Source organism: Phragmites australis, chromosome 17 (assembly GCF_958298935.1).
Source record: "Phragmites australis chromosome 17, lpPhrAust1.1, whole genome shotgun sequence".
Taxonomy (NCBI): domain Eukaryota; kingdom Viridiplantae; phylum Streptophyta; class Magnoliopsida; order Poales; family Poaceae; genus Phragmites; species Phragmites australis.
The window spans coordinates 10,449,894-10,477,841 of record NC_084937.1 but is presented as its reverse complement, the minus strand read 5'-3'; the positions used below and the strand labels follow the sequence as shown (position 1 = coordinate 10,477,841).

The 27,948-nt window shown below is 41.9% G+C and overlaps 1 pseudogene; it reads left to right on the top strand.

Moving 5' to 3' along the window:
* Positions 1 to 10: 10 nt before the first annotated feature.
* On the top strand, positions 11 to 27,713 carry LOC133896854 (transcription initiation factor TFIID subunit 6-like; annotated as a pseudogene).
* The last annotated feature ends 235 nt before the right edge of the window (positions 27,714 to 27,948 follow it).

Here is a 27,948-nt window from a genome sequence, read left to right as displayed (position 1 = left end):
TGCAGCTCTCATGACGCCAACTGCGTGTAGGAATCCCAAAGTCCACCTTGTCCAGGGAGACGTAGTCAGAGCCACTCTGGCTCTGAAAGCCGGTTCATCGGACGACCTCGATGATCTCCCCAAAGGGAAGGAGGCCCTGGGGAAACCATGGGCTCTGGGGCATGCGGCCCCCGGTAGTGACCTCAACGTCAACCACAAGCTCCGGTACCTGTGGAATCATACAGGTGCATCCTGCATGGACCGTAGCATGGCCACAACACCGACGACTGACAAACCCTCACGACCTTCTAAGAGGAATACCTCGGAAGACAAGCAGGATGCCTGACCGCAGAGGGAACCAGCGAAGTACGACAGAGGGGTTGGAATCCTGGGGCAAGCTCCCAGGAAAATCCCTAGCCCTCCGACCCTGCTCCGTCGCCACCAACTCTGCCACTGACGGTGCAGTATCCCAGTGACGAGGAGTCATCCAGAGCTGGGCAATGGCTAAGGGCCGAAGGGTTCGAGGACGACCTCTCCCGACTAGCCTTCAGCTTTGTGACACTCCATCGCCAAGCTCCGAATGGATTACCTCCGGAGCCGGGCAACGACTAAGGGTCGAGTGGGTCGACCACCACCTCTCTCGACTAGCCTTCGGCTTCACCTCCGACACACCATAGGTAGGCTCTGGACGGATTAACTCTGGAGCTGGGCAATGGCTAAGGGCCGAGGGGGTCGAGGACCACCTCTCCCAACTAGCCTTCAGCTTCGCCTTTGATACACCGTCGCTAGGCTCTGTACGGATTACCTCCGGAACCGGGCAATGGCTAAGGGCTGAGGGGGGCCAAGGACCACCTCTCCCAACTAGCCTTCTGCTTCACTTCTGACACACCGTAGCTAGGCTCCAGACGGATTACCTCCGGAGCCGAGCAGCGACTAAGGGCCGAGGGAGTCGAGGACCACCTCTCCCGGCCTAGCCATAGGCTTCGAGACCTTCAAGCGTCATAATAGAGGTCTTATTCTGGCAAAGGTACGCCCACTATTACCTATCGATAGTTTACCTAATTGGTCTATCTTTCATACAGTAAGATCAAAACATCTTGGAGGCCTCCAACCTTACTGCTAGAAGTTTTTACAACATATAGCCACTAGATAGAAATGGTAAATCTAGATTATGTCCCTGTTTAGCAGTAAGCAATAGAACTTAAGTTACATCTTCATTTGGCTTGAGTTACAAATAGTCGTCTAACCTAGCTATGTCTTATACTGCAATTAGTTGCTTATTGCCAACAGTAGACTACAAAACTTAACTAGTACATAACCAGGCAAATGCTTACACTCCTGCAGACGTAGCATGCCTAGGTCATCTGGAAGGCAAGATTGCCTAGGTGTCCTGCAAGGTATTGTGTAGCCTTGGCAGTGTAGTTGCCACGTATCAAGGGACTTCCTTGATAGATAGTGTTGCAGCACCACCCAAAGGACTTCTTCGGGAGGCATGATAAGCCCATGTACCACGGACGTAGCATGCCTAGGTCACTTAGAAGGCAACACTGCCTAGATTTTTTGGAAGGTATCGCATAGTCTCGATAGACAGTTAGGCCCACACACTTGTAGCTGCGTCGCATGCCTAGGTCACCCAAAAGGTAGATTTTGCTAAGGTGTTCCTTGAAGGCATTGCATAGCCTCGGTAGTTTTGAAGCCACTATCTAAGGGATATCCTCGGAGGTGGAGATGCAATGCTCTGAGGAATGTTGCCGCAAGCAATCCTCGTTGCACGACATGCCTACACACTGCGGGCACAACAAGCCTAGGTCACCACAAAGGCATCAAGCCTAGGTTTCTTAGAAGGCATTGCATAGCCATGATAGTGTGTAGATGCCGGTTACCAAGGGACTTCCTTGGTAATGTAGTTGCGGTACCCCCGAAGGATTCCTTCATGAGGCGTGACACGCCCACACACCTATAAGCATTGCTTGCCTAAACCTAAGGTTACCTGAAAAGGTTTCTCGGATGGTAGGCTTTGCCATAATAGGCAGTGGAGCCCACACACCTACAGCAGCGCAGCATGCCTAGGTCACCTAAAAGGTAGATTATGCCAAGGTGTCCTGGAAGGCATTGCATAGCCTCGGTAGTGTGGACGTCGTATATCAAGGGATGACCTTGATGTGAGGATACAGTGCTCTAAGGAATGTTGTCGCAAGGAATCCTCGTTGCACGATAGGCTTATACACCATGAGCGTAGCATGCTTAGGTCACCATGAAGGCATCAAGCCTAGGTTTCCTGGAAGGTATTGCGTAGCTTCGGTCATATAAATGCCACGCGCGAGGGCACACCCCGGGTGGATAGTGTTGCGGTGCACCCGGGGCATTTCCTCGGGAGCACAACAAGCCTACACATTGCGGGCGTAGTATGCTTCGGTAAATTGGAAGGCAAGATTGCCTAGGTTTCCTGAAAGATATTGCGTAGCACCGATAGTGTTTAGGGCCTTCGGCATGAATACATGCCGAAGGGGATACAAAACCTCCACAAAAAATGGAGTGTCTTCAAAAAACCTCCGGAAAAAATTGAGAGTCCTACAAAACCTCTGACAAAAACGGAGAGACTTACAAAACCTCCTAAAAGAATGGAGAGTCCTACAAAATCTCCAACAAAAACGGAGAGACATACTAAACCTCCGGCAAAAATGAAGAGTCCTACATTGGATCGGTATACTCCATCTCTTCTTCCTCTGCACTATGCATCAAGTGGTAATGATGAGCCCATGGCTCCTTTGGATACGATCAATACCACCAATAATCCTCAAATGATACAAGGTCTAATTACAAGAGCACGTGCACGATAATTAGACCACCAATTGAAATTGTTTCTCGCTGTTCATTCTTCCTTGGATAGATTCCAACTAAATTCTTATGATGTTTTATTGCTTAGGAGTGTGAGAGAAGCACCACAACCTTACTCGGACATCACCCCTCTAAGGCCAAGTCTCATCAGATTTGAGGCTAAGCTCTAGTCATGGTCGAAGTCGTGGTCGTGGTCGTGGTCGTGGTCGTGCCTTAGGATAGCACGTCAGTAAAATAGGTATAACTCTCTCATATGAAATCAGTTTTAGACAATTTTGGACATTCTGGAAAGATTATGATGAGCCCTTTCCACTGGATATGAGCTCAACCAAATATCTCTTATAGTTTAGTTAGAGTCAAAGAAATAATGTGCTACCCTACCGTTTTGGACCTTGTTGGGTCTTGTAATCGTGTCGGGATTGGATTCTAGGTTGTGTACGCCTCTTTCCAAAGCTGCACAACCCTAGGTTGACCTCCTCACATTCCCCTTATATATACACAGTAGCCATCGTAATTTAGGCTCGGATTTTGCTTGTTCGGTTTGTGGAACCCCAACTCAAGTACTTCATTAGTAATTAGCAATATTCAGATTGCATCTACCTGTTCTTGCTTGTGTTCTCGATTCGCTTGCAGGAAAAGTCTTCTTGGCGAGGTCAACCACATCTTGGCACAATTGATAACCATACAGTAGTGGTGTAGTGGTTGCGATGGTTCTCGATCTATCTTGGTCAGAGCCTTTGGATCATTAACGTTGAAACTCCACCAATCAACTTATCATATTATCTTTGGAAGATCAGGCAAATGTGCATCAAGTGGTATCAGAGCCTTGGTTGCTTGTTAGGTATTCTCAAGTATCCCCTTTGTTTCATCATTTCCATTACCTAGAGTCCAGAAAATTGCTCCGTAAAAATATTTAGATCTTAGTTTGTCCACTGTCCAAACCCCTTTATGCCTTCGCCATTTTGTTTTCAGTATTCATGTTGTTGAGTTTGAGTCTATCATTGGTGTCTTCGTTGCTGGTCGAGTCATCATGATCTAGTATCTAGTATCGAGTCTTGCTGTTTATTTGTCGAATATCTTGGCCTGCCCTTGTCTGCAATAGCCGAGATTGTGTCTCTAGTCAAGTTGACCATCAACTCATGTTCGACCACTAGTCGCTTTAACCATCTAGTCGAGTTCAACCACTAGACGAGTCGACCATCAAGTCGTGCTAGACAACTAGTCGCTTTAACCATCTACTCGAGTTCAACCACTAGTCGAGTCGACCATCAAGTCGTGTTCGACCACTAGTCGCTTCAACCATCTACACGAGTTTGACCACTAGTCAAGTCGACCATCAACTTAGGTTCGACCACTAATCGCTCTGTCCACCCACTCGGGGTCCGACCAGGCACTTCGACCACCCACTTAGGGTCCCGACCAGTCACTCCAACCATCCACTCGGGGTCCTGACTAGCCACTTCGACCACCTAGTCAGAATCGCCCACCTTCTCGGATCCAACCACCATAGCCAAAACAGAGGTAGCCAAAGTTCAGAGAGAGAGAGAGAGAGAGAGTATTTTTTATTACCTTTATACCCCTACTCTCCATAAAAAGTTTGTGACCCACGTACCTCACTGGTCTTAGAAAAGGCAGTAGAAGAGTTTTTGAGTTGTATCACATTCACAAAAAAATGCAAGAAAGAAGCAAAGAGTGCCAGAAAAGAAGAAGAAAGGAGTGCAAAAGAAAAGAGAGAATCAATTTGCATTTCAAATTTTGTTCCATTGTGCTTGTGTTTGTTATGTTTTTCATCTTGCTTGAGTTAAGTCTAGAAATGTGTTCGGGCTAGCAACTGTGATGAATCTGTTTTCAATTATTGTTGTTCCTTGCTACTAAATACTGTCTGTCCAGGCTACACCTTCTCTCGATCAGAACAGTTTCTCCCCTTGCAACTACCTCACTCGCACCTGATAAGGTATCACGAACCATCCATCGGTTGTGCAAACCGTGGTGATTGGTAAGAACACTTGCAAGAGCATGTTAAGATGTTTGAGAGTGTGTGACTCCACCTCCACCAGCGAGTAGTTGATAGGGATAATTTATCTTTCGTTGTTATCTTCTGTCTACTACTAACCAAGGCATGTGAAACATCGGATGCGAAAGAATGTGTTTTGAGGGAAGAACTCACAATGGTGTTGAATGATCATCGACAAGCTATTAATGATGACTTCGATAAGATGCTTGCAGAAACAAACACTACATTGCAATGACTTAATGATAGTATTGTCATGCTCAATACACACTTTGATCAAGTGGTTAATCAGCCACCAAACCATGGGCATATGGATCCTCATGGCGCAGTCCATCGCAGATGATAAAATTTTGAGGCAACAACAAGACGCCTTTGATGCATGACAACAGGACCGATTAAACTTCAACTGTCAAGGTATGAGAGGTAATAATTTTCAGCAACATAACCTACATGTTAATGAAGATCCATTTGCTATGGTTAAGTTTACCATATAATCTTTTGTAGGTGCTTATCATGCTGAAAAGTATTTAGATTTGGAGATGATGGTTGAACAGAAGTTTAATGCTCATTTAGTTCCTGAAGTACATAGAGTTAGGCAAGCCACTAGTGAATTTAAAGAATTTGCAATTATCTGGTGGAATAGAGTATGCATTGATGGATTAGCGCCTATCACATGGAATGCTTTAAAGGTTGCTATGTGAAATAGATTTGTTCCACCCTCTTTTAAACGTGATTTGAATAAAAAATTATAGCATTTAAACCAAGGTGATAGATCTGTAGAAGAATATTATCAGGAGCTACAAATTAGTATGTTGCGTTGTGATGTTATTGAGGATGAAGAGGATGCAATGGCATGCTTTTATGGAGGGTTAAGACGTGAAATTCAGGACATATTTAATTACAAATAATACAATAATATTCCTAAATTGTTCCAACTTGCATGTTTGGCAGAAAAAGAATTGCAGGGACGACAATAGAGGCCATAGAGCAATTTTGGAAGAAGACAATTTCAAAATCAACACCGAGACAAGTCAAAATAGCACCACATTCAGCTACACGGTATGCTGCCCCCTTCTCGAGTAGGGCACGTTTAGCAGTACCTTCAACACCGTCGCACGCTCCCAAGGTAAGCAAATCCGTAAGTGTGTAGGGTCCAGCTAAGAGCTCTTCTTCGGTTGCTTCTACAGGCCGATTGACATAGATTGTATTGCACCGATGAAAGGGAATGGGCCACGCCATGAAGGATTGCCCAAGTCAATGAGCGTACATTGTAACAGAAGACGGTGGATATGTAAGTGCTAGTGATGTTAAGGATGAATATGCTCTTGCAGCTAACCATACATGTGATGAGGTTGGTTGTGAGACAGATATTGACCATAAGAAAGTGTTCAATGCCAGTGCCACGGAGGATTATCGGACCCACATTGTGTAGTGAGTGTTAAGAACTCAAATGGAGCAAGCGGAATAGTTACAACGCCACAATTTATTTCAGATGTTCCTCATAGTCACAGATTATCGTGTTCGAGTCATTATTGATGGAGGAAGCTGCAACAACTTGGTAAGTTATGATATGATCAAGAAGCTTGCCTTACCGACAAGAAACCATCCTCACCCTTATCATATTTAATGGTTCAACAACAGTGGTAAGGCGAAGGTAATGCAAACATCTAAGGTGCATTTTTCTATTAGTTCTTACCATGGTTGTGCTGATTTCGATGTAGTTCCCATGCAAGCATGCTCTCTTTTGTTAGGACAACCATGGGAGTTTAATATTGATGCAACACATCATGTTAGAAGTAATAAGTACACCTTTATGCATAAAGGAAAGAAAATAACTTTTCTACCTTTAACCCCTGCTGAAATTGTGAAATGTGAACAAGAGATAACTACATCTTGGCATGATCGATAACCATAGAGTAGTGGTGTAGTGGTTATGAGGGTTTTCGACCTGACTTGGTCAGAGCTTTTGGATCATCAACGTCGAAACTCCACCAATTGACTTATCATATTACTTTCGGAAGACCGGGCAAACGCGTATCAGGTAATGATCTATGATCTCCTACTAGCATGGTTTCCTAGGTGATTGCGGTAGAAAATTTTTGTTTTAGGCTAGCGTAGCCTACCCATTCCCCAACGGTGGATACTTGTTCTTGATTGTGATAGCATTAAATGGACAGTAATCAACACACATCTACAGAGTACCATCCTTCTTCTTAACAAAGAGTGCCGGACATCCCTAAGGTGAGGAGCTCAAATGAATGAAACCCTTCTCAAGCAATTCCTGAATTTGCTTCTTCTATTTCGCTAACTCGTTCAGTGACATCCAATAGGACCTCTTTGAAATTGGGCTGTACCGGGCAATAGCTCAATGGAGAACTCCACGGTTCGATCAGGTGGCATTCTTGAAAATTCTTCTAGGAAGACAACAGGAAATTCACACACGACCAGAATAATCGGAAAATCCGTGGCTATGATAACCTTCAGGGCATAAAGACAAGGATTTATGTCACTAAACTACACAGGAATCTGGGCATCGGATAGACCATTAAGGGTGAAAGTTCGCTGAGCACAATCAATAACAACCTTATTCTTAGTAAGCCAATTTATTCCAAATGATATCTATCCCTTCGGAGTCCATTACTAATAAATTTGCACTGAAGGACATCTCATTGATAATAACCAACGCTTTACTCACACATTGATTAACAAGAACGTTGGCTCTGGGTGTGGCTATGAGATAAGGTGTAGAGGTGGCGCTAACTTTCAGCTTGTGACGCCGAGTATAACTCGTTGTTATGAATGAGTGTGAAGCTCTAGAATAAAAAAGAACGGCTGCAGGAGCGACGATAGAATTAAAATACACAAGCAACATACCCATCAACACATTCACTCCTTCTTGAGCTTCTTCAGTGATGGTGTAGTTGACATGACCGTGCTTAGGACTTGCACAGTCTTCAAGGCTTGATGGGAGGATTGCGTGGGTGGTGGTGGCCTTGGAGCATTCACTGCACCTATGAGCTTCGGGAAAGGGCACTCCCGCGCAAAGTACCCGACATGCCCATAGTTGTAACATGGGCCGTCGGGACCACCTGTCACACTGCCTTGAGACCCCATGGGTGGCGGAGGTTGTCTTTGCAGAGCGGAAAAAGTTGGACGTCGTATTATCCACATTAACCGCGGAGCAGTTGAAGCCATCATGTGGGATTGAGGGGGTTGACTCTCTCCATGCTGGTGTTGAGAGCTCCCACCCATAGGAAGTGACGGAGTCCTCTTGCGCTTCTTCTCTTCTTGATGATTCTTCATCTTGAACTCCACTGTGAGGGAGGTGCTCACCAACTCAAGCATCGAGAGACAGTCTTGCATCTTGGAAGTGAGGCCGTTCACAAAGCGATACTATTTCTTCTCATCGGTGCTAACCTCTTGTGGAGCATACTATGCCAAGTGATTGAACACTTGCATGTACTCCATCGCAGGCTTGCCTCCCTACTTGAGGTCCATAAATTCCTGCCTCTTAATCTCCATCAAGCCCTTGGGAATATGAAAATCCTGGAATGCCTGGCGGAACTCCACCCAAGACCTAGTGATTGGTGGGGTGCAAGGCCATATAGTTGGTCCACCAAGCGCCAGCTGCACCTTGGAGCTGATGGCTGGTGAAGAGTGTCTTCTCATGGTCCTCACACTGAAGAAAAGCAAGCTTCGACTCGATGGTGTGAAGCTAATGATATGCATTGAGCGGGTCCTCAACACGCTTGAAAGTGGGTGGTTGAGTTCGAAGGAAATCCACGAAGTCATCTTGGCACCTAGCCCCACCTCCTTCATTAGGGGCTATGTTACGCGCGAGGTCCTCGAGGAGAGCAGTTTGAGCTTGGCGATTTTGCTCTATCTGCATCAACACATCCACCATGCTCGGTGGTGGGGGTGGCACAGGGTTATTCTCATTGGAACCCTCGGGACGATCTCCAAGATTTTAACAGGTCATCATCCTATTGTGGTGATAAGATAAAAGAGAGGCAAAAATGTCATCCACATAGATCAATGCTATCTTTGCTATGTCGGATTCAAACAAGTGATGCGCACTAAGGCATCATATATCAAGAAAAATGCATGTTCAAAGGTACGGTGCAAAATGAGAGATAGGAAATGAATGCTCGATCCTCATCTACTCTTTTTTTTCTCGAGTGCATCTCTCTCCCATACAAGCATCATAATCACATTCATCAACCTTCGCACAAGAAGAACAAGTATTTGCATGAACGGTGCTTGTGCAACTCTCCGCACAAGCGATGTTTCGTTCGTCGCTACCAATGTATTCATGTCCCGTACCATCACCTTATGGGATACCCCATGTAACCGCCACATGGGTAGAGAATCATATCTACCAGTGTATGGTGGATGTTCATACGTTATTGCTAATGTATTCACTTCATATACCATCGCCTTACAGGACACACCGAGCCCCTATCTTGCACCGGTTGAGCCCCCAATACTTGCCGCTATTGGGATGCGTTAATGCAACATAACAAGAAATGACACAATGCACAAACAAACAATCCAAGTGCTTCGAGCACGCATACGTAACACTTAGGGGCATATTATAGAAAGTTCATACATATTAACCCTGAGGAGGCATAAAAGAAACTTTAGTAACCCACGTTCTAAGCATGTTTAGGCTACTTTCTTCATCCAAGCTCTGATACCACACTGTAAGGAACCGTCCAGATATTATTCTAATTAATCACTTAGTTGATCATTTGCATAATCACGACTACAATGATTAAACAGAATACCACCCCGGTAGTCCCAGCACATGTTTTTTGCCTAAGATCGGAACACATGCCTCTCCAACATATAGCATCACAACACAGTTTAAGAAAGAGCAATTAAAATTATATTACAAGTTCTTAAGAATTTGCCAAGTTATTACAATTTACAGCAAAAGAGAGCTAGGAGGAGATAAAAAAGACTCAACTCCTAACCAACAAAAGAAACTACGCAGTAGAAGACTAAATACTATACAACAAAAGAAGGATTGAGGCACATGACCTTAGACTCCATCACAAAAGCATGACATCAAATTAGTTGCCTACTCATGCTCGTCACCACCCTCGGTAGGTGTGAAGTAGCCAAAGACCAACTTCTTCTCACCGGTAGCACTTGAAATAGCAGTGTGAGTACGAAGGTACTCGCAAGGCTTAATACATAATGGGCACTTATAAATAGCCCGACTCCAAAGATTATGCATTGGGATGTTAGCAAGAATACGACTTCATGGTTAAGTAAATTCTTATGCAAAAGCAAATTTAACATAAATATATGTGAGCATCTATACTTGACCAATGTAACAAACTAGCCCATAAACATCAACTGAACATAATGTAAAAGAAACCATAGGAATAATATCCGGAAAGCACCATCTCAACCCATCAACCACCTCAATTCACATTTGTAACTCTACAACCACTGCAAATGGACAGAAGCAAGCTCACGACCGAGAGCGTGACATTTCAAAATGTTTTTACACCCTGTAGGGGGGTACAACTTTACCACAAGACTTGAGGACCATACGGCTAGCATAACCACACAGGTCCATACAAGGGTGTACTCATGTGGTAAGTACGGTAAGTGCTAGAGCCAATTGCAACAACGATTGATGCTTAAGCGACGCAAGAGGTCTACAATGTCTAGGTTCCTCTCCCGACCTACTAAGGGGAACTCCACATCTGAGCAGACGAAACATCCCTAACACCGCCCACATCTCATCTCATCCTCACCACCCATCTAACCAACACCATCAACCCATTATTGTGATCATTGTACAAGTAATTAAAGCCGATGCTCATGAACAATGAAACATTTCACCGTTCAACTTCTACCGAGGACCTGAGCACTGGCTAAGCATCACGAATAACATTTTATGTTAGAAAACATCATATTAAACCTAGGCTATAAGGATACAGATCAACAATTATTCATGGTAGGAGAATTAGTCCATCAACATAGGTTCTACCTATGATAAACCTGACATCGAGTCGAACGCATGCATAATGTACATATAGCATATTTATCACATTAGACACATATGATCCAAATTAATGGGAGAAGTATGCTTAGATTCTTGCCTTGCTGCTCTGGGGTTTGCCTTATGCTACACACGTAACACTCACAAAACTCGTGTAGATTGGCATCACCTTCAACCACAGTTGCGACACACTCAGATTCTTCGTTGACTAAAGAAGAGTGTGTGCAATGATGAGCATGAATAAAGTGCATAATGTATGCTACAAAATGCATAACAACAAGCTAAAGGTGTAAGACATATGAAGGAATAATGAAACTTGCGATCTAAACAATGCCGAAAAAGTAACAGGAGGCCGGAGACTCCGGGTTGAACTCAGAGTATTCGGGTTTCTGAACCTCCGGATGAACCCCTGGGTGAGGGCTCTCGATTAGCCATTTTTGAAATAACTCAAAACCTCTGGGTCTAGGCCGGATACTCCGAATTGGGCCGGACACTCCGGGCGAGGCTCCAAGTGGGGCTCTCGGCTCAATCTAAATTTAATTTCCCTGGACCCTCCAGGTTAATCTGGACTATCCGGGTTCTAGCCGAGTTGAGTTCTAAAGTGTTTTCCCTAGCCAATTCTACTCGCATGCTAGATCTGTGCTACATCAACATGTATATGCCCTATCCAAAGGGTTCTAGAGTTAAATTGCACCCTAAACCCTAACAATTTCTAAAGACAATTCAATGGGGTTTCTCTAGGTTTACCCGGACTATCCGGGTCAATCTGGATTATCCGGGTTGTCCACAGAGACTGCTTCAAGGGGGAAATCTCGGCCGATTTGATTTGTGAGCCTCTAGAAACCAAAAAAGGGCACATGTTTGAGATAGTTCATAGAGTCTAGAACTGAGTCACCAACCTAGCAACATGATTCCTAACTCAAATCTCACCCAAATACTCATTTTATCTCCAAAGCTCAAGAACTCTGCTCCAACTTGAAATCGTCATCTTTTGGGCCTAGTAAACCTAAAATGGCGAATAGGCAAAGGAATTGAGAAGGAAAAAGTCTAAACCCTCACCTGGGCCTTCCCCCTCTCCTTTTGGCCCAACTAGCATCGGCCCACTTTTCCCGCTCTCTTCTCGCCCGGGCCTGCGTCTGTGCTCCTGGCCCAACTCGCCACTCACCACTCGGCTTGCTCCCACGTGCGCCTGCCCGCACCCAAGAACATACCTGGCCACTTCCCACCTTCTGCCCGCACCCGAGAACATACCTGGCCGCTTCCCACCTTCACCCCTGCCTCGCTCCCGTCTTCTCCGTTTCCAAAATGCCGCCGCAAGCCGAGTCTGATTCAAAATCTCACCACAGCCAAGGAGTCCTAGACCTCAGTCTTTTCCCCAAGACAATCCACCGAGTTCCAACGCATCTCACTGAGATCGATCTTGCCATTGCCATAGTCATCGTCGCCTTAGTGAAGCTCACCGCCACGGCACTCTAGTGCCCTATAGCTTCGGCCGAGCCCACCATAAGAGACATTTGCTACCGCTAAAGCTTCTCCCTCCTTTGCCTTGGTTCCTCGGCTGCTGGAGACCTCTTCCTGTCGAGTACTTGAGTGCTCCACCACCTTCATCGTCACCGACGCATCTCTGGTGTAGCACCGGTCTCGGTAAGCCTTAAAATGGACTCCCCTTGCTCTCTTTTTCGTTTGCCGCTGCTTGCCATCGAGATTCGACACCAGCAAAGAGGTTCGCACAATTCTTCGGCCATGCGCCACCATCACCAATCAAACATCACCATGTGTCATCACTTATCCGAGTTAGCACCCATGCCTCGTCACCTGCCATGTCACCTACCACATCAGTGCCACATCAGTTGTCTAGCCGATGTGCGAACTGCTGTTAGCGCCTACACATTAAAAGATGATTTCTTAGTATAAAAATAATTCTAAAATAATTATGTTCATTGGTAATTTTGCAAATAAGCCCCTAAACTTTCCTATTTACATATAAAAGCCCAAGTCTTCTTACACTTTAGTCCCTAAACTTTTCTATAATTACAAATAGGCCCCTTATTTTTTCAAAAAGGTCCCTAAACTTTATGTTTATTTCAAATTAAGTTCTTTTCTTTTTCATATTAAACCCTAAACTCTTTTTTAGCATAACTTTGTCGTCCTAACTCTGTTTTAACCGATTCTTACGCTATTGGATTCATTTTCTAAAGCTCTATCTTTATAGATATGTTTTGTCTTGTTGATCTTCTTCTTTGTTTACTATTCTTAGTATGTTTGTTTGTGTGCTTTGCCGGCAATCGTGCGATTAGACGACAATGTCCCGGATTAGTTTCAGGAACGTCAAGACCAGGAGCTAGAGTACACTGAGCAGCAGCAAGGAGAAGGCAAATGTCTTTGATCATCTTGAACCTATACTTTAAATGTTTTGTTTTACAAAATTGCATGCATTATCTATCAACTTGATGGGTAGTCACCTATGTTAGGATTTACCTAGTTCTTCCTTTATATTCCTTGAAGCCTAAGTGATAGTTGATATGAGTCTCTTGGGTAGATTTGCTTAGCCATGCTTCTGGGATGTTGGGGAAGTGTCATATACATATTTTTTGGACAAATGCAATGGTGATGATGAACTTGTTTTAGTAACATGGAACCCTAGGACTTTGGTAAGGAGTTGGTTTGATAATGATGGTTAATATGGTGGGCTTGTGGATACATTTCAAGAAAAGGTGTTAGGTTTTATTGGTTATTTCCTTGTTGGATAGTCTTTGCCCAAGTATCACATATAAGGACTGGTTCGTGGAGTGACAACCCAAGAAATATCGTACCAAACCCAAGAAATATCATAACAAACACAAGGTCGATAAGGGTAAGGCTTCGCATATCAATTAGACATCTGGCTGGCTTTGTTGCAGTACCAGGACCTAATTGATGGACCATGCTTCGTAGTGATCTCCTAGCAACACACCACTGGCGTGTGTTAAGTGTTTGTGCAACACGTCAACATGGATATTACGACTCATAGCTAAAAGTTGGACAACATTTGTAGAGTGTAAAACTGTTATAATAGCCATGACTGCGATTATAGGAGACTTGGATGCTCATATGATTAGTTGGTCATGGTAATTGTTTCGATATAGGTTGATGATACAGGTGACGGTTGGATGGTTATGGTTTGTAAGGTGGTTAGCCTTGGGTAATGTCTAGTGGTTGGGTTATTGGGTTATATTGACATAACAACTGCTTAATGCTTTTGAATTACATTACCATTTTCTTTACTCGCATTTACATAAATATACCATGTGTTAGCCTATTCTTGTTGTAAGCCTACATATCATTATCTTTCCCACACTTGCTAAGTATTCTATGTGCTCACCCCTGCTATCTCCCACAATACATATGTTACTCAGTGGAAAACTTTGAAGACGACGACCTGGTGTACTAGGAGCGTGTCTTCCAGTCGGTGCCTGTGGAGTTGCTCGGTCGCCAATGCTTTTGTTCTGCTGCCGTCATTTATTTGTTGTCGTTGAACTAATAAGTTGTTTAGGTGAAGTCTTTAATGTAAGAGTTAAACAATTGTAAGTTAAAAGTATTGCTTTTGTTACTTCATTTGTGATGTCCTTATATGTGTTGAACTTCCTGGGCACACATAAGCCATACTTGGTTTTGTCTATTAAAACTGGGTGTGACAGCAATCTGGCAACGATATCGATGTCTACCTAAAACCATTAATGAAAGATCTTGTAATACTGTGGAACGATGGTGTGCAGGTATGGGATGCATACAAATGAGAGAACTTCACCCTACGCGTAATGCTGTTCGTAACAATCTAAGATTAGCCAGCCCTTGGCAACCTATCGGGCCAGACTGTCAAAGGCTATTGTGCATACGTGCATTGCTTGGATGAAACAAAGAGCTTGTGGCTTAAGAACAACCAAAAAATGTACCTAGGTCATTGTAAATTTCTTCACAAGGATCACCCGTACCGCAACAACAGGAGAGCTTTTGATGGGAAAGTTGAGACTCGATCACCTCCTAAGCATCGCGCTGAGAGAAAGGTATATGAGATGGTAAAGGGAGTTAGGGTTATCCATGGAAATGGATGCGGGAGTACACCAGTTCCAAAGTCTAATCTTAGAGCTCCTATGTTCAAAAAGAAATCTGTCTTTTATGACTTAGCGTATTGGTGGATTTGGTGGTTCGACACGCAATCGATGTCATGCACATTGAGAAGAACGTGTGTGCTAGCTTGATTGCTACGTTACTAGACATACCTGGCAACACAAATGATACACTCCAAGCACAGAAGGACCTAAAATATTTGAAACTTAGATATGATCTATGTCCCAAAGAGATAGAAGAATGCAACAAATATCTTATCCCCACTAGCTACACTTTGAACAAGGCAGAGAAAATTACAATATGCAAGTGCTTGCATGGAATCAAAGTTCAAGCTGGTTACTCCACCAACATAAAGAGACTAGTAAATATGAAATACTTGAAATTAACTGGCATAAAGACTCATGATTGTCGTGTGATGATGACACAGATGCTTCCAATTGCAATTAGAGGTATTCTGCCGCCGAAGGTCCGAAACCCAATCATAAAGCTGTGTTAATTCTTCAACATGATATCATAGAAAGCCATTTATCCGACCAAGCTAGATAAGCTGTAGGAAGACATGGTCGAGACACTATCCCAGCTTGAGGCGTTGTTCCCTCCATCATTTTTTGATATCGTGGTGCATCTCATTGTTCATATTGTGAAATACATACAGATTCTTGGCCCCGTGTTTCTGCATCAGATGTACCCTTTCGGGAGGTTCATGGGAGTTCTTTAGAAATATGTTCGTAACCAAAATCGGTCTAAAGGTTGCATGGCCAAGGGCTGGGAAACCAAGGAGGTTATTGATTTCTGCGTCGACTACATGAATCTTAAATTGATTGGTGTGCCTGTACCTTCTAGTACAGAGTATGCGATAAGGAGGAAATCTACTAGAGGGTTAGACGGCTTATATATCGCCAAATGACACCATTTTAATGAAGGACTTTAATTATTATGTACTAATATAGGACATAAATTACTATGTATTAATGAAGGTATATTTCAGAGTTGGTACTGTCGGACGATTCTTCGATCGAATGGCCTTCCAATGATGATGTGAAGGAGGAGCAAGAAGTAGTGGCCTGTCAGTGTGCCCAAGAGGAGGAGGATGAGAGGTTGGCCCATCAGTTGTGCTACGGAGGAGCAAGAAGCAGCGTCCCGTAAGCGTGCCTAGGAGAAGGAGGATGAGAGGGTGGCCCGTTAGTGCGCTGCGGAGGAGGCCGAATGCTCAAACTGTACTAGCGTTCAGGAGTCGGACGTCGATGTCTTTGACACGCCGGTGAGCTTGGAGCTTAGACGACGCAGCGGTCGATACTGAACTGGCTCAGCTTGATTGACTTTCTGGGGGGTGACTTGTGAGAACTATTATATATATATGTGTGACATGAATTACTATGTATTAATGAAGATGTCTTTATAATTGATTTACATTACATATGTCTCATTGTATGCATGTATTGAGTGGGAGAGAGACGGAGAGATCGAGGATAGAGAGGGAGGACAGAGAGGACATGGAGGGAGAACAGGGCCGGAGTAGCAGGGGGAGGTACAACACTGCTGACTAAAACCACCAGTCGGCAGTGATACCTAGGGAATCACTGTCGGTCGAATCCTTCAGCCGGTAGTGATAACCCCTTTCACTGCGGGTCCATGGAGCCAGCAGTGATAGTCCCCGACTATCACTGCCGTTACCCACTACCGGCTCCAAAACCGTTAATGAAGGGGGTTTTGGAGCCGGCAGTAATGTACTGTTCTGTAGTAGTGTTTTGTGAGATAATTCAAAGCTACACTACATCATTAGTTTATTCAGTAGGATTCTTCCCTAGGGAGCTAGGCTCAGTTGGTTATTGGAATTGTGTTACAGTATTAGTGGAAAACAAAGAACAGGGGTCCAATATCTAGATGCTTCATTAGCTAGTGACTTTCACAATTGACTACCTTTCCATTATATAGTTTGCACCCTATTTTCTACTTTTGCTAATTTTATTGTTACATAAGTGTCACATCCCAAATCTTGTAGACATGTCATTAAACATAATCATGCATCATAAGCATCATGTCATCATGGTTATGCATTGGCAACATGTTTATGTAATTTTTGTTAATTGCTGAAGTTAAGTGGAAGTGATGTTTTGTTAAGACACTTTAATTCTTGCCATGCAACCTGTCACACCCGGTTTTAATGGACAAAACCAGATATGGTTTGTGTGTGCCCACGATGATCAACACATATAAGGATGTTACATGTGAAGTAATAAAAGCAATACTTTTATTAAATAAACGTAAACTTTTACAGCAGTTGACATATATTATCTTCTATGAACATATCTGCAATGGAACAGAAGCACTAGTACCCAACAACACCACAATCAATCGACTGGGAGACACACACCTAGAACTTCACAACCTCATCTTGATAGTCTTCAACATCTTCACTCACTGAGCAGCACCACACATGTCGTATGGCATGCGGAAAATAGCAAGTGTGAGCACATGACGTGCTGAGCAAGTATACATGGGAAATAATGATATGCAAGCTTATGACAACGACAAGCTAACTCCAGGGTTTATTTGCATAAATGCGGGTAAATAAATAGTAGTGTAACTGAAAAGCATAAAACAGCTATTTAAGTGAATATAATCCAAATAACCCAACAACTAGCATACAAGGTTCCCCACCTTGTACCCCTAACCATCTAGTACTCCCTGTACTATAACCAAAACCAAAACCATTCCACTACCAACTAATCATGTGAGGATCCAAGTCTCCCAAAATCGTGGGTATGGCTGTTATAATAGTTTTACACTCTATAGAGGTTGTCCAACTTTTAGCCACGAGTCGTGATATCCTTGGTGTCATGTTTGCAAGACACTTAACACACACCAGTGGTGTGCCGCCAGAAGAATCACTACGAAGCATGGTCCATCAATTAGGTCCTGATACTCCAATGAATGCTAGCCAAATGTCTAATTGATATTGTAAGCCTTACCCATATCATCCTCATGTTTGGTATGGTATTTCTTGGGTTGTCGCTCCAAACTGGACATTATATGTGACACTTGGGAAAAAACTATCCAACAGGAAAATAACCAAAAAAACCTAATACCTTTTCTTGGAACGTATCTATAAGCCCACCACATGAACCGCCATTATCAAACCAACAGGGAAATAACCAACAAAATCTAACACCTTTTCTTGAAATGTATCCACATGAACCACCATTATCAAACCAACAGGAAAATAACCAACAAAACCTAACACCTTTTCTTCAAATGTATCCACATGAACCACCATTATCAAACCAACTCCTTGCCCAAGTCCTAGGGTTCCATGTTAATAACAAGTTTATCATCACTATTGCATATATCCACTAAACATGTATATGACACTTCCCAACATCCCAAAAGCATAGCTAAGAAAATCTACCCAAGAGACTCATATCAACTACCACTTAGCTTCAAGGATTGTAAAGGATGAACTAGGTAAACCCTAACATAGGTGATTACCCATCAAGTTGACAGACGTTGCATGCAATTTTGGAAAACAAAACATTCAAAATAGAGGTTCAATATGATCAAGGAGCATACTTGCCTTTTTCCCAATGCAGCTTAGTGTTGTCAAAATCTTGATCTTGAAGTCCCTCGAACAAATCAGAAGCGTTGTTGACTAATCGCAAATTCTATCGACAAACAAAAACAACATTCAATAAACACCAAATAAACTCCTAATTCCAAATAAAAGAAATAGAATGATAGACTAGGATCTTTGATTGGGATGGACAAGGAAAACATAATTGATAGGACTTCTTTCAAAGAAAGATGAAAAGATAAGAACTAGAGTTTCACATGGGATGATAAAAAAGGATTCACATGAAATGATAGAAATGATTGATTGAATCATTCACATTAGTGACTTACAAAGTTAATATATTATTTTAATATCATAAACTCATGTTTGTAATACAATGACATGTGGATTTGATCAGAACCTATATGTTATTTCAACAACCATAAATTTACTAATCAAAATAATATCTTCATGATACAGAGACTTAAATGTTAATGAGGGAAAACTACTATAAAGTTTTGAGAATTGATACTTGAAACTGGCATGGTTTGATAGATCATTATATTAGAAAAATTTGAGCGCAAGAATCACTCAAATCGGAGTTAAAACGAAGAAGTTGTGGCTAAAATAATTTTTGGATTAAATTTGAGAAAGGACTAATTTGTAATTAAAAAAGTTTAGGAACCTTTTTATAAAAACACAGGAACTTATTTGTAAATATAGGAAAGTTTAAGGACTGATCTGCAAAAATACGATGGCTTTTATGCAATTGCAGAAGAGTTTGAGGGCTTAAATGCAAGATTGCCAATATCCTAGAATCTATGGATTTGTTTTCGTATTGGAAAAGATCAATGATGACTGGGCTTACTCGGTGAGGTGGCTGGGCACGTCATAAATTTTTGCTGATGTGGTAGGCTGAGGAGGCAACTTGAGCTGATTGGGATTAAGTAATACATGTGGTTGTGTTCGATTGGCTAACGAAGAAGTATGTGGCCAATCTAATGCGAGCCGTAGATGATGGATCCGATGACTGAGAGAGGATGGCACCAGAGGGAAGGAGTATGTGGTGGAGGGAGCTTAGGACGGTGGTGGAGGCTTGCTGGAGTTGGTCCGATTGGCGCTCCGATGCACAATACGCACCGGTGAGCGGCAGAGCGGGAAGAGAAAAGGAAGATGATAACACCTCACACTTTGATGGCATTGGAGAGACGACGGGGTGATCCGGCGACGAGAGAATATAGAGGTGGCTTCGGGTTGTCATCGGTGACAGGGTTCCGGCGACCGGGAGGCCAAGGTGAGGGCACGGAAGCGCTTAGGAGGCGACGGCAAAGCTTGCAGATGGCTTGTCGACAGCAATGCGTCGCGGAGGAGGTGAATTGGCGAGCTCGGTGGCAATTTGGCAAAATTGAGCTCAGGAGATAGCGGGTTTGCGGTGGATCCGGACAAGATGCTCTCGGGCTACTTAAATAGCCAGAGATCCAATGAGTCCATGGCGCATAAGTCGGAAAAGAAGGTGGCAGCGTGGCTCCGGCTCAGACTCAACGACGAGAGTCCATAGGGAAGATGACGAGGGCGTGGGACCCACCTGTCGGTGGCACGTGATGCTAGCAAGAAAGGGGTGGATGCCTTCGGGAGCTAGCGGCCGAGTGTGGGAATGGGCCAGGACGGTTGGCCCAAGATAGGGAGGAGGCGTGGGAATGGATCGGCAGAGAGAGCGGGTCGGGAGAGCCGGTTGGGCTAGGTAGATAGGATTAGGTTTAGGTTTTTTTTTCTTTTCTAACTCTAATTTCCTTTGAAATTCAAATGAAAGCAAACCAAATTCAAAACAAATCCTCCAATAAAAACCAAAGGAAACAAAGAAAGACCTACACTATTAACAGCAAGCTTTAAATCATTTTGGAAACCAATAAAAATATTTTGAGTTTAAGAAAACCTTTGGAAGCTAATTAAAATATTTGAACTCATGAAATCATTTTGAAACATTTGAAAATTAGATTTAACTTAAAAAAATTCAATTAAATTCAAAAGAGCCCAAATAAAAATTCAAGGAAAGCATATATGCCTATTTTCAACATGAATGCATACAAACAATTAATATCCTAAATCAAATTTGAATTTGAATTGAGAAAATAGGAATTTTCCTATTCTAATTGTTCAACCTTTAATCTAATCTTGGAAAAATTTAGAAATTCGAGAAATATGAAAATCAGGGTGTGACATAAATTAAGGTTGAAACAAATTCCTACATCTAGTACACTAGATAAGATGAATTTAGGTGATTTTTCCATAATTTTTGGAAGTCATCTTGATCCTCTAATAATTCATGCAAAGTTAAAAAGTAGCTCTTTTCAAAGAATTCTACGATTAGTTATACCTTCTTCATGTAAGTGGAAATAGTTAAAATGGGTTTTTTTTGTGACTTATAGAATCACCACAAAAATCGGCGTAATTTTAGAGCATGTTTAGATTTTCATTTGTTGTTAACAAGAGGGGAGAAAATAATTAGCATGAAAGGAAAACTCCCTATGGACTCACCTGTCATTCCCTCACCTATCTCATACCCTCCCATCTAATGTATGGATCTCCTTCCTGCCTCATTCTTCCCCCAACCGAGCCAAAGAGAGAAGAGAGAAGAGGAGAGGAGGTGGAGGAGGAGCAAGGGGAGGCCAAAGAGGAGGTCCTTGGGCGAGCTACCTCACCGCAGCCCACCGGAGGTCATCTTCCTCGTCGAGCTTAATCCCCTTAGCCACATCTTCTTCCTCCACAAGCCAGCCACCACTTCCCTGACGCCATCTCAAGCTTTGACTCTTCTCAAACTCCTACAACCGAGCCACAAACTTGCTAGGATGTGGTGAGCATCCCAGCCCCCTCCCATTTCATTCCAATGATCGTCTCTACTCGCATTGAGCTCCAAAGAGCTCAACCATGGCCTCCACCACCATTGCTTGGAGATGACCAAGCTAGGGCAGGTTTTGGCTTATGAATGTTATCCTACATGGTAGATGAGATCAAATTGATGCTCTAGGTCCAAAATCCCCACTCCAAAAGCTGCCAAAGACATCACCATAGAGGTCCCGGTGAAGATCGGAACTTTTAGTCAGTCTAAACCTGGAACTTCAGGATTTACTGTTCATCAGATGTCCTGAGAGGCTCTTTCGGATCCCAACCTTGAACTTCCGGTCTGAACTCGGAACTTCTGGATTTACTGTTTATCAGACGTTTTTCCTTTATTTGTATACTTTGCTGATAGCTTATATATTTCATAGTTGATTCATACGAACTCTAAAAATCGTGAGACCAGTTTCCTTAGCTTGTATCAGTATGAGCTACATGTTAAAAATGTTAGAACTCAAGAAATACTTTCTGATAATTAATTAATTAAATGTGTTTCAGCTTAATTAAATCATAGTTAATTAATGCAATGTTCTAAAATTATAAAACCACTTGGAAAATTCATGTTATGATGATTGCACTGTTGGTATGAAAGTGATGATTGCACTGTTGAAGTTCATTTAATCTTAATAGCTAGCTTAATTAAAGTCTGTTTTGAACAGACCTTAAGTACATTATTTATACCATGAGCTTTTGCGCTTCAATTTATTGTATCTCATTCATGCTCATCGTATTTCATGCACTCTTCTTTAGAGAATGAAGGATCAGATCGTGACGCGGGCGTGATAGGGGGCGATCCGGAGTTTATTGCTGTTGATTGTGAAGCTGAGCACCAAGGCAAGAATCTAAGCATATTTCATCACATAATTTGGATCATGTGGAGTTGAGATTGATGAGTTATTGCTTTATGCATGTTCTGCATGTTTAGTAATGTCTGTGTGGGGAATTAGGTAGAACCTATCTTGTTGCATTTATCCCTATCTTGTTACTGATGATCTCAATCATTGTAGCCTGGGTATAACCATGTTAATGTATAACTTAAAACTATTAAAAATACTTAGCAATACATAGGTCCTAGGTAGAAGTCGAGTGGTGGTCTGGTTCGGCCATCGTTCACGAGCTTAGGGCTTATTTATTAGTTCACAAGCTTAGAGCTTAGGTAATGATGATATTGATTTTTATGAGTTGTGAGGATGAGACAGGATATGGGTGGTATTAGGGGTAGGTAGGCAGAGGAACACGAAGGCCATAGACCACTTGCATTGATTAAGCACCGTTCATCGTTGTTGTTGGCTTTTGCACCTTTTTGTACTTACCACGTATCCGGCTATGGGACAGATGAGTTGAATACCTTTGTAGTTGTGACCCTTTAGCGTGTGAGTCTATGGTGTTGCAAGCATAATAGATTTGTAGAGGTATCTAGTTTACTCGGGGAGTAGTTATAGATGAGCTCCGCACCTATAGACACATGTTCAAACGGTTAGAGCTTATTTGGAAAGGTTGTCACGAGTACCCTTGTGTGAACTTTAGCAGGTCGCACAAGCCGAATGGTCCTCGTGTCATGTGGGTAAAGATGTATCCTCTATAGGGTGTAAAAATAATTCAAATTGTTGCGCTCTCAGTTATGAGCATACTTCTATCTATTTGCATCAATCATAGAGTTTCAATGTGGAATGATGTTATGGGTTGTTGAGGAATGGTTAATAAGGGTTAATGATGTTTTGAATTGGATCAAGTTACTTTTATGTTGGGTTAAAAATCTCATGATAGAAGATTGCTTATGGTTAGGTGTAGATGCTCATATATTTGAGTTAAATTCTGCTTTTGCATATGAACTCACTTAACCTTGTGGCTGATTCCTTACTAAATTATTTAGATGCATTATTATTAGAGTCGGGTTATTATATGTACCCATTATGGATTAAGTTTTGCGAGTACCTTCGTACTCACGTTGCTTAGCTGTGCAGGCGAAGAAGAGGTAGTGTTCGGTTACTTTACGCCCACCGATGTTGGTGACGGGCGAGAGTAATATCATTTACTCGAGTAATGTTGTTTTGGGGTGGTGCTTCTGGGCAAAAGGCTCCACCTATCTTTTATTGTAATAGACTGTATATATTCTGTTGTGTTGTATCTCTAAGCATCTAGGAGGTGAAATTGTTCTTTTGTTTTTCTAGCGTTCGTTTATGTTACTGGATGAAAATTGTAATAATTTAAAGACTTGTAATATAATCTCTTTACACGCTCTTTATTATAACTTGATATGATGAAGCATATTGTAAAGACTTGTGTTCCGATCTTAGGTATAAAATATCTACTGGGATTACCGGAATTGAATTCTGGTTAATTATTATGATCGTGATTGTATAAATGATCAATTTAGTGATTACTTAGAATAGAATTTAGATTGTTCCTCACAATAAGTAAACCCTGAAAAGAAATGATTGCTACAGGAGGCTATTAAATGCATGCGGCATGCAAAGAGGATAGTTCTGACTGCGGATGACGTTGAGAGTACTCTCAGCCTTAGGAATGTAGAGGTGACTTCCCTTCCATTAATAAAATTTCAGTATAATAATAGTGTAGGTTTCGAAAATCCAGTATGCATGGTATGTTGTGAACTTGTGACTTGTTAGCTAATGAATTTAGTATATTTTCCTTGGTATTGTTTTTCTGAATCATGTTCTGTATTTCCAAAAAGTGTGACTCTACTTAAGATGTTTAAGAGTTTTAGGAATGCTTATATTAGCTAAAAAAAGTAAACCTATGCCCTGTAGCTGTGTCTTTGGTTGGGTAAACAGTAGAGCAAGTAGATTCCAGCCTTAAAATCTGTTCCATATTTATTAACTCAAATCTCATTTCAGGAGTGGTCAGCTGAGCAAAGATATGGTTCTGTTTTACTGGGTCAGTTTTTTTTTACTATAGTTATGATATCGCTTCCTGAGTTCATAGATGTGATCTAGTGACAAGAAAGTTTGTGCTTCTCGAATTGGTTTAGATCTGTGGCTTTACTGTTTAGTACGTTCTGCTGTTTTCTTACAATTAATATAATGGACTTTTATAGATATTACAAATTTCACACTCTAATTTTACATGTTGACTGTGTCAATGTTTTGCCTTGGAAATATATGGAATTTGTTTAGTACGTGAACTTTTCTGTTTAGCTTCATTTTCTGTGTAACCGCATTACTTTTATTGAAATTGTAATAAAGCTGAATATGTAATTTTTCTATAGTGCTTCTATGTTGCACATGGTCTAACTACCTCTGCTACAAATTATGTTTGCACACTAACTCTGCTGGCATTTATTTTAATGCTTTGGGTTCTCAATCAGCCTGCATATGGATTTGCTTCTGGTGATCCATTGAGGTTTAAGAGAGCTGTGGGACATAAGGATCTCTTCTATCTTGATGCGGTAGACTTCAAAGAGGTGGGTACAAATTTATAATGACTAAATTTTGTACTACTTAATTCAATCATGCGTTTGAAATTTCTCTTCTTTGTTGGTGTCGTGCAGATTATCGAAGCTCCTCTGCCTAAAGCCCCTCTTGACACAGCAGTTGTAGCGCATTGGCTAGCCATCGAGGGGGTGCAGCCTGCAATTCCGGAGAATCCTCCTATTGATGGTTAGCTCTTTTATTGCCCATCATATGTTTAGTTCTTGCTTTTTACCTCGACAAAATTTGGTCATATCCTTATCTAGTACAGAACTTATCTTTTTACTTAGGGAAGGATGGGATGGAGAAAACATATGTGTTTTGATAACTACCATTTTACCTCAGTTATTGTACCACCACCTGAAAATAAGAAGACTGAGCATGGGAAAGATGAAGGACTTCCGGTTGATGTCAAGCTTCCTGTTAAGCATGTATCATCTAGAGGATTACAGGTATTGTGACTTGATATATTTTACTATATATTAATTAGAGATTTTTCCAAGTAACTTATTCTCCTCTTTATTGATTGACTTTGCAGATGTACTTTGATAAAATAGCTGAGCTTACTATGAGTAGATCTGAGACTTCACTTTTTAAAGAAGCATTAGTGAGCTTGGCAAAAGATTCAGGCCTTCACCCATTGGCTCCTTACTTTTCCTACTTCATCGCAGACGAGGTTGTACACTTGTTTTCAGGTTTGCTTGTGTGAAATGGTATTACCTTAACGCTTGTACCCATCCGAATTTCAGGTTACCAGGAGTTTGGGTGACCTTACTGTTTTATTTTGCTCTCATGCGTGTAGTCCAGAGCCTTCTCCGAAATCCACACATTCATATTGAACCTTATGTAAGTGGTTGACCATAAGGTTATGATACCTTTATGTGCCCGACTTTTCTTTAAATCATCGCGTAATTTTGTTTTCATCTTATTTCTTTTAAATTAGCAATATTTCTCTTGTTTGCCAGTTGCACCAGTTGATGCCATCAGTGATCACTTGCATTGTCGCCAAAAGGCTAGGGCATAGGCTCTCAGACAGCCACTAGGAACTTAGAGACTTCTCTGCCAATTTGTTTGCTTTGGTATGTCGGAGGTGAGTGCGTGCTAAGAGTCTCAGTAGGTGCTGTCTGTAATAATTTATTGAAGATATTAGTCACTCCTTGGTGCTCAAAATTCCTATATTATGGTCTTTAAGATCGCTCGTACAAAATGTATTATATCTCTACTTCCCACAAAACCTGTATAACATACGAAAATGCACTATGTTATCGTTTTGCCCAAACCTTAGGATGAATGTCAAGTCGAGACAGGTTTGACCTCCATTTCATACTCTCACTTTATCAGAAATTTTTTTATTTCTTGGGGCCATCTTAAGTACTTTTGAAAGATGAAACTCCATATGAGATATGATCAGTTTCACGGTAGGTAATCTATTGCTTAAATGACACAAGTTGAACCACTACTCCACTCCATAGTTCGTCTTAGATTACATACATACCTGTTTTCCTTCTAGAAACCAATTACTATATTATTTTTTCATAAATATTTTTATGCAATATGCGGCCAGAAGATTCATTTCGTTTTTATGCATGTATTGAGTGGGTAATGACTTCTTTGTGTATTATCTCCCATAATTCCATTTTTTTTCTTTCCCAAGTGATAGGTCCATAGCATTTTACATGCTCTGGTCATGAAGTGTAGGTAGGGTGTTGCTGAACGTTAATCTCTGGCTCTCTTTGCTAATTAATCTTTACTCTTTGTACGAATTTTTTTTATCATTTTTGGCATGGCACTCTTAATTAATTGGAAACAATTCTTTGCAGGTTTGGTCATGTGTATCACAACCTTCAAAACCGGTTAACGAAAACATTGGTCCATGCATTTCTTGATCCTGCAAAATCATTGACTCAACATTATGGTGCTGTTCAACGGATATCTGCATTGGAGCCAAGCGCGGTAGATCCTATTCAATCCTCACTCATTTTTTGAATTAGTCAAACATTTGACTAACATTTCAGTCAATATATTTTTACTATCTTTTGGTGCACCAACCAATGGCTAGGTAAGTTTCTTACCAGAGGGGTGCATTTTTCAGTGTGCTGCAGGAAAATGCTTGTACAACCGGCTCAAATTATTTCCTGGTTTGCTTTCTCCATCGGCAAGGCCTCTTTTGAGGAGCAATAGAAGAGTTGAAACCAACAACCCAAGTAAGTGTTAAATATATTTGTACTAGACATGTCTCGACAGGCAATAAATTGCCAAATGGTCCTCAGACTGCTCACTATGCAATGTATAATACCACAAAGAGTTATACATAATTAAAATTTTAAAGGAAGGGAATGTTGCGCTGCAAATTTCATATAAGCGGAAATCCAGTACAGATCTCTCTGCGTCCCAGCCACCTCTGAAGATGGCAACGGACGTGTCAGTCAACTCGATGGCTTCAGCTTCCATGGCAGGAAACATGCAAGGAGCCATGGATGGCTTCTCCACCCAGTTAGTCAACCCTGGCATGATGCAAGCTTCATCCTCTGGAAAAATGGTGGAAAACATTGCATCGGTTGCGATTCGGCAGCGATCATATGCAGAGAGTCTCTACGGTGCTGCGGCAAGCGTGGAAGGAGGATCACGAAGCTGGGCATCTCCTGCGGTCACTGTATGAGGTCTTCGGCGAAGCCATTTTCTCCTTTGTACAACCACCAGATATATCCTTCGTGTAGAAAGAATGCATAGCTTAGAGATTTTTAATCTGTGCTGTTGTACAATTAGGAAGGTCTTGTGGGATTCTTGAAAAACAAATTGATGTGAAGCAATGTGACGCTTGGTATAATTGACATGAGTGTATGTGTTGTAATCTATTTTTACATCTACTGATCTGTTCATTAATTTTATTATTTCTTCTAGTAAATTAGCCAATTAACGCATGCATTTAGCGTTGCTGTACCAGCTGGTGGCGGGTACACACTTTAATCTTATTGATATGTTGCAAATGGTACGTTTAGCTATTATAAGTGCTTAAAATTTTTCAATGTTATCGGGATGTTTAGTGGAATTGAGATTGCTGTCTTGCCAACAGTAGCCGGTTTCTGGGGTGAACAACAGTGGCTGCAGCCCATTCCTA